Source organism: Bufo bufo, chromosome 1, assembly GCF_905171765.1.
Source record: "Bufo bufo chromosome 1, aBufBuf1.1, whole genome shotgun sequence".
In the NCBI taxonomy this organism is placed as follows: Eukaryota; Metazoa; Chordata; class Amphibia; order Anura; family Bufonidae; genus Bufo; species Bufo bufo.
The window spans coordinates 515,227,388-515,240,421 of NC_053389.1; positions in this window are offsets into that span (position 1 = coordinate 515,227,388).

A 13,034-nucleotide genomic window follows, 5' to 3' on the forward strand; every position below is an offset into this window, starting at 1 on the left:
ATTTTTGCAGGCTTTGATGTCCACTAACCCCCCTCTTACTGCTACTGTACATTCAGGGTTTGTGGACATCTTTACAAGCACATTGACATGCAACTAACCTAATGGTGCTCGATACAGGAAGCCCTAATCTTGACTAACTGACAAGATTTAAATTGAGGAGACATCTTCTGCTGATTAGCTCCCACACCCACAATTATCCAACTGGGGTGTCAAGCAAGGTTTAACATCTCCACTGATTCTGGTCTCAGGAGAAATCTGGGAGGAAATGCAATCGCTTTTAATAACTGCTGCCTTCTGAACATGCAGACTCCCCAGCTGCACAATTTCAAGCCATTCAAGCTCCCTTCAAAATTAACCTTTCCAGCGAAAATATAATTTCACACAAAATGAACCACCAAGTGATTTTCAGCATAATTTATTCAAATTGCTGAACTCAGAATGGCAGAGCAATCTACAGTCCGAACAGACCCATGAATCAAGAAATAAAAAGTTTATGTACCCAACTGTCTCCTGGCAAATATGGGACTAATTTTAAAGATTCCCAGAATTCTTTGTGGATGCTACACTCCAGCACCTGCTTCTCATTAAAATTCAATTGATCTGAATTTTTTGCAAATAAGATTTGATTGCTTTCCATATCATAAACCAGCATGTGCTATATTGCTCTGAAACACCTATTGTGTAACATATGTGTCCAGTTCATCTGCATTACTTTGGTTTATGACTGAAACTTGGAGTTATCCTTTTTCAAAGTTTACAATAGGATCCTAAAGCTTTCCTTTTACAGCATAATGAATGGAAGCATTTGAATACATGGTGTCTTCTCGACCTCTGAAGTTAGTGCAGCTTTAGAAAAGACACAATCCCATTATTAAAATGTGGTAAGAATTTGTTGTAATTTACATAACTGTTTCCTGAGTTCCTGGTGTAAGGCTCTAGACTCATGAGTTAAAAGTTAATTACTTTTTCAAAATACATTCCTAAGTATTTATCACAGCTCAAGATGGCAGAAAGGTAGAATAGAATATATTAATTCTCTTGCTTGAGGCAGGTATTAGGCACTTCTAAGGTTTCGTATAGAGCAACGCTGAGACAATGTGTTATTCCTTCCCCACTGCTTTGAGAAATTATCTGTACTTCAGTCTAGTGAGAGCACCCCCTGTTGTCATCAGTAAATCACTTCCGTTCTCTTCACCTCTGTTCTTATGGCTCTGTTGTGAGTGAGACAGGCTAATAAAGAACACTTTGCTGGTTGAAGATTCACTGGCTTTGGGATATCTGCTTTTCTCCTGTTTCTTTCTGCATAGTGACTGTATCGCAACATCAAATATTTCATATCTGCAGAATTTAAGTATAAATTGAAAATATCATTTGCAAAACTTTCAGCAAATGATAAAATGATTGTCTCTGCAAGTTGTAATATATTATTAGACAATGCTGCCTTTGTAGTATCTATTATGCTAGGTAATGATAAAGTATACAGTTCTTTCTATCTGAAATGTATACATCTGGGAAAAAATATGTTATTCACAAAGGGGTATGAAAAGGAAAGAGAAGTAGATCACCATCTGCATAACTTCCTATGGGAATTTAATTGACAGCAATTATAAAAAATAATAATAATTACATTTTCTGATTATTTTATTTGCAGATTATTCTGTTGGTTGCTACTATCTAGGAGTTTGCATGCATCCTTCTGTTATTTTTCATTATATTTCTGGCCCACACATATAGAATGTCTGACAGGTAAAATAACTTGGCTATTTAAAGAGATTTACAGTCCTGATCATTGTTATTGGCACCCATGAAGTTTAAGTACATAATGTGGAATATCTCCTGAAAAAAATTACTCAAGTGAAACAGCTTTTTTTGTATAGAGGGCTCATGTTAAATACAAAGGAGTAAATGATAAATACAAAGGAGTAAATGATAAACAACAATTTAAAACAAAAAAACAATGGGAGGAAAAAATTGAAAAATCTAAAGCTTGATGTCAGACTGGTATTGGCACCCTTTACATTAAATTAGTATGGAAACGCATTTTGACTCGCCTATGGTAAATCACAAATGAAAATCACCTCTGATAAATTGTCGGTGCACATGTGACAAAAACCTTCAGGTCATATTTGCAGCCAGCAAACACTTACTAGAAGTACACAAATAGTCCCACAACATGGACAGTGATACACCAGAGGGGCATCATTGGCAAAAATTCCCACAAAAAAATATATGTATTTTAATCAGGTGCCATTTTTATGAAACTCTCAAAAATGTGCCCTGCTGGAGCCAATCAGTTTGATGTATACAAATGTGCAGCACTCCACGTTTTTGTATCCTGAAGAGTCCATTAAAAAAATGCATACGTTAATGTACATTTTTTTCTACCATGGAACTTGTAACGGATCACCTTCCGTTAATGGACGCTTCCTAGCTTGCGCCGAGGACCACAAGCACCGCACTGGACACCAACACCGCCGTAGCTTAACTGGAGCCGCGCCGTCTTCCTTCCACCCTGAATGAACCTCCAGCATTCAGGACCGTGTGGGAAAGATCTCTCCTCCAGGGAATATGCAGAGCATAGCAATCCCCAGCGTGATACAGCAATTCCCTCCAATAACGAGACAAGGCTGCGTTTCGAAGGGTTTGAAAAACATGAACTGAACTCTTTATTAAGGGGCTACCCGCCCGTATTTATGCAGGTCCCCATCTGGTGTACACGCCCCTAGGGGACCAGAAGGAGGACTGTGATACAGGACAGACACGTAGCACTCAGGATACAACACATCCCCACAATGCATCATGGTTTCCTCCTCTCTGCCCTGGAGACACCCGAAGAGCAATTCAATTATCTCTCAGGACAAAGGGAAATCACCAGTACACATGTGGGAACAACAGCACCGGAATTACCACCCAAATACACAAAATCCTCCCTTCTGTCTGTGATATAACTATGGATTAACATAACTATCACAGACAGTAAAAATACAGTTTTTAAACATACACTGTAACTTTAAAACCATACATTCCATCTCCATAAAAATTAAATATTTAAACTCAGCATACATCAAACATAAACACTTCCAAAAATCACACAAATCCCTCCAGCGGATCAAAAGTTAAGTGGAAGTCTTTTATGACCGACCGCAAGCACAATTTCCTGCCCAAAACAGTTCCATAGATTTGGGCTGTGCGGTCGGTCAATTTCATGCAGAAAAACGACTAAGTCCCATCTTCGAACGGGACTTAGTCTCTGGAGCTGAAAGTTCAGTATGGAAGAAGGTAAGGGTCAGCGGTGTTCGTGTATCTTTAGTATACACCGCTGACCGCGTTCGGTCCTATTAACAGTCCAGACATGCGGCATAGTTCTGTTACACTGTTCTTGAAGGGTAATATGTCCCGGGGCCATAGTTGTAGGGCAGGAGGCTAGCCATACGTTTTCTACAATGCCCAGTGGCAAATGGCAGTTTGTCACAGAACTGTATGGTGAATGGACGCCACTGTATGGCATCAGTCTGAGGCATCTGTTAACGCATACATTTTTGGTAGGCATTAAATGGATGGGAAAAATACGATGTGAACCCAGCCCTAGTGTCCGAATAAGCACCAGTACACAGCGGAGCAGAGTAGCGGAGAGGGGAGGCCGCCATGTACTGACAGAGCGCTACCTGGTCCTGATGATCAGGGATGAGGACTGTATTTTCCAAGGATCATTCTCTACTGGGAAATACAGGGCACAGTATAATACGCTAGAATCTATATAATATAAAGATATTAGCCCTACCCCCGAATAATAATACAATTAGGTGGTCATTTAATATATATAAATACGTCTATTTAAGGCCTTAGCACCGCAATCTGCATATTTTTCCCGCTCATGCCAGGTCTAAAAAAGGATGGCGTGGGTAGGGAAAGGGATACAGTTATGGCCATCCAGTTATTGGATAACATCGCCATACATTGACTGGATAACACCTCTGTACAGTGACTGGATAACACCGCCATACCGTGACCGGATATAAGGGTACAAGAGGGCACAGTACGGGGTGAGGGGAACAGTCACATGACCCTGTGACATTAGAAGGTCCTTATGGTGATTGCGGTTCATACGCCACCATAATGAGAGGCAGAGGAGTGAGACAGGGGTGTGATTATGTTGCTAGAGATAAAAATTTAACTGTCGGCCAGTACAGGCCCAAAAAATTAGGCAATAGGTATTCACCTGACAGCAAAGAACTTTTGATTCTGTGGCTAGAGGTAAATTAGGCAGTCACAGGATAAAAATGTAACTGTCGGCCAGTACAGGCCCAAAAAATTAGCTAATAGGCATTCACTTGACAGCAAAGAATTTGAATTCTGTGGCTGGAGGTACATTAGGCGGTCACAGGATAAATATGTAATTGTCGGCCAGTACAGGCCCCAAAAATTAGGCATTCTCCTGATATAAAAGGACTTTTATGCCGCTGTATATACATAAGACAAGGACCATTCCTTATTCTGGGTGGTGACGGATATGTGTGGGCTGGCATAAGGAAATTCAATTACACGTGGTCATCACATGAGGTCATCACATGTGATCATACATGTGTTGAATTCCTCCGAGATCCATGCCTCATTAATTTTTAAAAATGCTATGTAATCCTCATGAGCTAGGCAACTGTGCTTATCAGTCACGATCTCCCCTGCTGCGCTGAATGTCCTTTCGGACAGGACACTCGACGAGGGGCAAGGCAAGAGTTCCATGGCAAATTGTGCCCGCTCTGGCCACAGATCAAGCCTGCACACCCAGTAGTCAAGGGATTCCTCAATTCTCAGAGCGTCCACATCGGCCGTTAACCCGATGTAGTCGGATACCTGTTGGACTAGGCGTTCCCTGAGGCTGGATCCGGCGGTAGACTGTCGATGGGTTTGCTGCAAGAATGATCTCATATCCGAAGTTACCAACACATCTTCAAAACGCCCTCTTTTTGGAGGCGAGGTAGGATTGGTACCTGCACCTGTTTCGCTGTGGGTGGACATTCCTCTGCCAGCGCCCACAACAGCAGAATGCAGCATCTCTCACAACAAGGCCTGGAAATGCTGCATTCTGACAACCCTCTGTGATGTTGGTAACATGTTGGTAACATGTTGGGTACATGTTTGTACTGGGGGTCTAAGTACATTGCCACCCAGTAAAGGTCCTTGACCTTTATGCTTTTTATATGGGGGTCCCTCTTCAAACACTAGAGCATGAAGGCCCCCATTTGCACTAAATTGGAAGTGACAGAGCGCTCTGGCTCCTGCTCATCGCCCAGGAGACTGTTGTCCTCGGTCTCCTCCCCCCAGCCACGCACAACACCAGGGATCCCCGAAAAGTTTAAAGCATGCTCTTCTTGGTCCTCCTCCTCCCAGCCACCATCCTCATCTGACTCCTCTTCAGACTCCTGCTGACTTGTCTCAGATGGAGTAGCACCCCCTGGGAATTCATTCAGCAATGCGACTTCCTCATCTTCCTGCTCCTCGACGACTTGATCAATGACACCACGCAATACATGCTCCAGAAAGAAGGCGTAAGGTATGATGTCACTAATGGCGCCCTGGCTGCGACTGACCAGTTTGTTGATCTCATCAAATGGCCACAGAAGTCTGCATGCTTCACGCATGAGCAGTCACTGGGGCGGTGAAAAGAAACCAAGCTCCCAGAACCTGTCCTGCTGCCGAGTTCGAACAGGTAGTCATTAACGGCACGTTTATGCTGGAGCATCCTATCAAGCAATCAAGCATATACAAGGTGGAGTTCCAGCACGTCGGGCAGTCACAAATCAGACGTCTGACGGGCAAGTGATGTCACTGTTGAACGTCAGCAAGGCGAGCCAAGGCCATGTAAGATCCTCTAAAATGGCCAGAGATTTTCCTGGCCTGCCGCAAGACGTCCTGGACCCTAGGGTTTTTGGCAACGAATCGATGCCTGATTAAGTTCAGGACATGTGCCATGAACTGCACGTGTATCATTTTGCCCTGTTTCAGCGAGCTCAGCAGATTGGCACCATTGTCGCACTCCACTTTACCAACTGTCAAATTGAGTGGGGTTAGCCACTGATCTGCCTGTGACCGCAGAGCTGAACGGAGTGCAGGACTGGTGTGGCTTTTGGCTTCCAGGCACAACAGCCTCAGCACAGCATGGCAACGTCTCACCTGGCACATCGAATAGGTTCTGGGAAGCTTGGGGGGTGCAACGAAAGAGGCAGTAGCAGTCAAAAAGGAGGAGATGGATGATGGAGGAGGAGGAGGAGAAGAAGAGGCAGGCCTGCATGCAATCCGTGGCGGTAACACCAAATCCACATGGATGCCACGGGTTACATGCTTGATGGCCGTCATAAGGTTCACCCAGTGGGCAGTAAAAGTTAAGTAACTTCCGTGCCCGTAATTGCTAGACCACTTGTCTGTGGTCAGATGTATCTTGGCACCAACACTGTGTGCCAGAGATATATTAACTTGCCGCTAAACGTGGCCATATAGTTCAGGGATGCCCTTATGGGAGAAGTATTTCCTTCTGGGGACATTGCTTTGCGGTGTGCCAATGGCCATACATTTTCCAAAGGCCTCCGAGTCCACCAATTTATATGGCAGTAGTTGGTGGGCTAGCAGTTTCGACAAGCCAGCGGTCAGCCATTGGGCAAGAGGATTATCCAGCGTTATCACTTTTTATGCTCGAACATTTGGGCCACGGAAGCCTGCCTTGTGCCAGATGAATGCGACGACGGCATCGTGGAAGGTGGAGGACAAATAGGAGGAGAGAGGAGAAGGAGAAGAGGCAGGACGTGGAGCGCCAGGAGTGTGGCTTTGTGGGTTCTGATGGCGTTGCTCCCACTGGGCTCGGTGATGGGAGGCCAGGTGCCTTCTTAAGGTGGTCGTCCCTAGTTCAGTGTTGCGCTTACCGCGACTTATGTGTTGACAGCACAGGCTGCAAATGGCAACACTATTATCAGCAGCTGACACGTAAAAAAAAAGCCCACACTGCGGAGCCATGTGCTGTCGTCCTGGGAGTGGATGGCCCGCTCCAGATACATTTCCTTTTTGACTCCTGTGCACTGCAAGTTCTGCCTGCTTCTCCTCCTTCTCCTCCCTATCTGCTGCTCTGTCTCTCCCTCTGAACTCCCCTCCTCTTCCTCTCTCGTGGGCACCCACATGACGTCCATCGACACGTCATCATTGTCACAATCACCACCACTGACATTAGAGATCTCGGAGTAGGCAGCAACATCGGGGACCACCCTTCTTGGGCTGTACTGGGCACTGTCATCAGACTGCTGGGTGGCGGACGTTGCTACCTCCTCTTCCTCATCCGATGCCAAGAATGGCTACGCATCGGTAAGGTCTTGGAATGGATGTGAAAATAATTCTTCTGACTCGAGTGGAGGGTCTATATTGGTGGTGGTGGTGGTGTCTTTGGGGGTGCACACAGAAGAGAGTGAGGAGAGTGCAGATACAGGGGATGAGGAGGGTGCAGAAGCGGAAGGCTGAGTGAGCCACTCAACCAACTCTGGTGAGCCCTTTGAAGTTATCGCACGGGCCTTTGTCAACTTCCCACTTAGGCTCCAGCCTGGTGCACCTTCCTGACCCCTACCATCCCTGCGGAACGGTCTGCCTCTTCCACTGCCTGTCATTTTATAAATGACCCTCTGCCTAAGTCCGTAGAGAAGAGCAGTATTTGTGGAAGAAGGTATATCGCAGCCCTCAATCAGTAGTTGGTAAAAAAAAAAGGTATATAGCAATAGCAATCCTCAAGTATTTTGTGGAAGAAGGTATATGGCACCCTTCAATTAGTTTTTGGTGGAAACGGTTATATAGCACCCCTCAATCTGTATTTGGCGGAAACAGGTATATAGTAGTGTTGACCACGAATATTCGAATTGCGAATATCGCTAAATATATTCGTAATCGCGAATATTCAATTTTTTTTAAAATACCAGTTTATGCAAATTTTTATGTGAATATTTTATGCAAATTTTATGCGAATTTTCGCATTCAAGAAAATAATGCCTGGAGATCATGAATTCGCGAATTCTCGAATATAAGGGGGAATATTTGTCCAAATATTCGCGAAATATCGCGAATTCGAATATTGCCCCTGCCGCTCATCACTAGTATATAGCACCCCTCTATCAGTATTTGGCAGAAACAGGTATATGGCACCCCTCAATCAGTATTTTGTGGAAGCAGTTGTATCGCAGCCCTCAATCAGTATTTTGTGGAAAAAGGTATATGTCAATAGCACCCCTCATTAAGTATTTAGTGGAAGAAGGTATATGGCACCCCTCAATCAGTATTTGGCAGAAACATGTATATAGCACCCCTCAATCAATATTTTGTGGAGGCAGGTGTATTGCAGCCCTCAATAAGTATTTGGTGGAAACAGGTATATGGCACCCCTCAATCAGTATTTTGTGGAAGCAGGTGTATCACAGCCCTCAATCAGTATATGGTGAAAGAAGGTATATAGCAATAGCAGCCGTCAATCAGTATTTTGTGGAAGAAGGAATATGGCACCCATCAATCAGTATTTGGCGGAAACAGTTATATAGCACCCCTCAATCAGTATTTGGTTGAAACAGGTATATGGCACCCCTCAATCAGTATTTTGTGGAAGCAGGTGTATCTCAGCCCTCAATCAGTATTTGGTGAAAGAAGGTATATAGCAATAGCACCTCTCAATCAGTATTTAGTGGAAGAAGGTATATGGCATCCCTCAATCAGTATTTTGTGGAAGCAGGTGTATCACAGCCCTCAATCAGGATATGGTGGAAGAAAGTACACTGCTCAAAAAAATAAAGGGAACACAAAAATAACACATCCTAGATCTGAATTAATTAAATATTCTTCTGAAATACTTTGTTCTTTACATAGTTGAATGTGCTGACAACAAAATCACACAAAAATAAAAAAATGGAAATCAAATTTTTCAACCCATGGAGGTCTGGATTTGAAATCACACTCAAAATTAAAGTGGAAAAACACACTACAGGCTGATCCAACTTTGATGTCCTTAAAACAAGTCAAAATGAGGCTCAGTAGTGTGTGTGGCCTCCACGTGCCTGTATTACCTCCCTACAACGCCTGTGCATGCTCCTGATGAGGTGGCGGACGGTCTCCTGAGGGATCTCCACTCAGACCTGGACTAAAGCATCTGCCAACTCCTGGACAGTCTGTGGTGCAACGTGATGTTGGTGGATAGAGCGAGACATGATGTCCCAGATGTGCTCAATTGTATTCAGGTCTGGGGAACGGGCGGGCCAGTCCATAGCATCAATGCCTTCGTCTTGCACGAACTGCTGACACACTCCAGCCACATGAGGTCTAGCATTGTCTTGCATTAGGAGGAACCCAGGGCCAACCGCACCAGCATATGGTCTCACAAGGGGTCTGAGGATCTCATCTCGGTACCTAATGGCAGTCAGGCTACCTCTGGCGAGCACATGGAGGGCTGTACGGCCCTCCAAAGAAATGCCACCCCACACCATTACTGACCCAATGCCAAACCGGTCATGCTGGAGGATGTTGCAGGCAGCAGAATGTTCTCCACAGCGTCTTTAGACTCTGTCACGTCTGTCACATGTGCTCAGTGTGAACCTGCTTTCATCTGTGAAGAGCACAGGGCGCCAGTGGGAATTTGCCAATCTTGGTGTTCTCTGGCAAATGCCAAACGTCCTGCACGGTGTTGGGCTGTAAGCGCAACCCCCACCTGTGGACGTCGGGCCCTCATATCACCCTCATGGAGTCTGTTTCTGACCTTTTGAGCAGACACATGCACATTTGTGGCCTGCTGGAGGTCATTTTGCAGGGCTCTGGCAGTGCTCCTCCTGTTCCTCCTTGCACAAAGGCGGAGGTAGCGGTCCTGCTGCTGGGTTTTTGCCCTCCTATGGCCTCCTCCACGTCTCCTGATGTACTGGCCTGTCTCCTGGTAGCGCCTCCATGCTCTGGACACTACGCTGACAGACACAGCAAACCTTCTTGCCACAGCTCGCATTGATGTGCCATCCTGGATAAGCTGCACTACCTGAGCCACTTGTGTGGGTTGTAGACTCCGTCTCATGCTACCACTAGAGTGAAAGCACCGCCAGCATTTAAAAGTGACCAAAACATCAGCCAGGAAGCATAGGAACTGAGAAGTGGTCTGTGGTCACCACCTGCAGAACCACTTCTTTATTGGGGGTGTCTTGCTAATTGCCTATCATTTCCACCTGTTGTCTATCCCATTTGCACAACAGCATGTGAAATTGATTGTCACTCAGTGTTGCTTCCTAAGTGGACAGTTTGATTTCACAGAAGTGTGATTGACTTGGAGTTACATTGTGTTGTTTAAGTGTTCCCTTTATTTTTTTGAGCAGTGTATATAGCAATAGGAGACGTCAATCAGTATTTTGTGGAAGAAGGTATATTGCACCCATCAATCAGTATTTGGTGGAAACAGTTATATAGCACCCCTCAATCAGTATTTGGCGGAAACAGGTATATGGCACCCCTTAATCAGTATTTTGTGGAAGCAGGTGTATCTCAGCCCTCAATCAGTATTTGGTGGAAGAAGGTATATAGCAATAGCACCCCTTAATTAGTATTTAGCGGAAGAAGGTATATTGCACCCATCAATCAGTATTTGGCGGAAACAGGTATATAGCACCCCTCAATCAGTATTTGGTGGAAACAGGTATATGGCACCCCTTAATCAGTATTTTGTGGAAGCAGGTGTATCTCAGCCCTCAATCAGTATTTGGTGGAAGAAGGTACAGTATATAGCAATAGCACCCCTCAATCAGTATTTAGTGGAAGAAGGTATATGGCATCCCTCAATCAGTATTTGGCAGAAACAGGTATATAGCACCCCTCGATCAGTATTTGGCAGAAACATGTATATGGCACTCCTCAATCCGTATTTTGTGGAAGCAGGTGTATCGCAGCGCAGAATCAGTATTTGGTGGAAGAAGGTATATAGCAATAGCACCCCTCAATTAGTATTTAGCGGAAGAAGGTATATGGCACCCATCAATCACTATTTGGCGGAAACAGGTATATAGCACCCCTTAATCAGTATTTGGTGGAAACAGGTATATGGCACCCCTTAATCAGTATTTTGTGGAAGCAGGTGTATCCCAGCCCTCAATCAGTATTTGGTGGAAGAAGGTATATAGCAATAGCACCCCTCAATTAGTATTTAGCGGAAGAAGGTATATGGCACCCATCAATCAGTATTTGGCGGAAACAGGTATATAGCACCCCTCAATCAGTATTTGGTGGAAACAGGTATATGGCACCCCTTAATCAGTATTTTGTGGAAGCAGGTATATCCCAGCCCTCAATCAGTATTTGGTAGAAGAAGGTATATAGCAATAGCACCCCTCAATCAGTATTTGGTGGAAACAGGTATATGGCCCCCCCTCAATCAGTATTTTGTGGATGCAGGTGTATCGCAGCCCTCAATCAGGATTTTGTGTATGCAGGTGTATCGCAGCCCTCAATCAGGATTTTGTGGAAGAAGGTATATCGCAATCCTCAAGCAGTTTTTTGGGGGGCAACAGGTATATCACACCTGTTGCAATTAGTTACTATAATAGCGTTTGTCCATCTATCTAGCTGCGGTATCGCAGCAGAACAGCACACAACTGCTGCACAATACAAATACACTATAATATAATTCCTATGTTAGAAAGTATATCACACCCCTCTATATCACACCTATCGATAGCACACCTATACCAGTCCTTAAAAGGACTTTTCTGGCCCTATTAGCTAGTTTTCTCCAATCCGATGGTATATTTTAACTTGAAGCGTCCCCATCACCATGGGAATGCCTCTATGTTAGAATATACCATCGGATTTGAGTTAGATCGTAAAAACTCATATCCGACAGTATATTCTAACACAGAGGCGTTCCCATAGTGATGGGGACGCTTCAAGTTAGAATATACTACGAACTGTGTACATGACTGCCCCCTGCTGCCTGGCAGCACCCGTTTCTTACAGGGGGCTGTGATCCGCACAATTAACCCCTCAGGTGCCGCACCTGAGGGGTTAATTGTGCGTATCATAGCCCTCTGTAAGAGATCAGGTGCTGCCAGGCAGGAGGGGGCACACCCTCCTCCCTCCCCAGTTTTAAATTCATTGGTGGCCAGTGTGGCCCCCCTCCCTCCCCTGTATGACTGTACATTCATTGGTGGCCAGTGGGCCCCCCCTCCCTCCCCTGTATTACTGTACATTCATTGGTGGCCAGTGGGCCCCCCTCCCTCCCCTGTATTACTGTACATTCATTGGTGGCCAGTGGGCCCCCCTCCTTCCCCCTCCTAATTAAAATCCCCCCCCATCATTGGTGGCAGCGGAGAGTTCTGCAGTCCTGGTTGCCATTGTTAATTAGCAATTTTTAGAAGCATTATACTTACCTGCGAGCTGCGTTGTCTGTGACCGGCCGGGTGCTCCTCCTACTGGTAAGTGAAAGGTCTGTGCGGCGCATTGCTTATAGCACAGACCTGTCACTTACTAGTAGGAGGAGCGCCCGGCCGGTCACAGACATTGCAGCTCACAGGTAAGTATAATGCTTCTAAAACTTGCTAAGTAACCATGGCAACCAGGACTGCAGTAGCGTCCTGGTTGCCATGGTTACCGATCGGAGCCACAGCGATTAAACTGGGACTCCGATCGGAACTCTCCGCTGCCACCAATGATGGGGGGGATTTTAATTAGGAGGGGGAGGGAGGGGGGGCCGCACTGGCCACCAATGAATGTACAGTAATACAGGGGAGGGAGGGGGGCCCACTGGCCACCAATGAATGTACAGTAATACAGGGGAGGGAGGGGGGCCCACTGGCCACCAATGAATGTACAGTAATACAGGGGAGGGAGGGGGGGCCCACTGGCCACCAATGAATTTAAAACTGGGGAGGGAGGGGGGGTGCCCCCTCCTGCCTGGCAGCATCTTATCTCTTACAGAGGGCTATGATACGCACAATTAACCTCTCAGGTGCGGCACCTGAGGGGTTAATTGTGCGGATCACAGCCCCCTGTAAGAG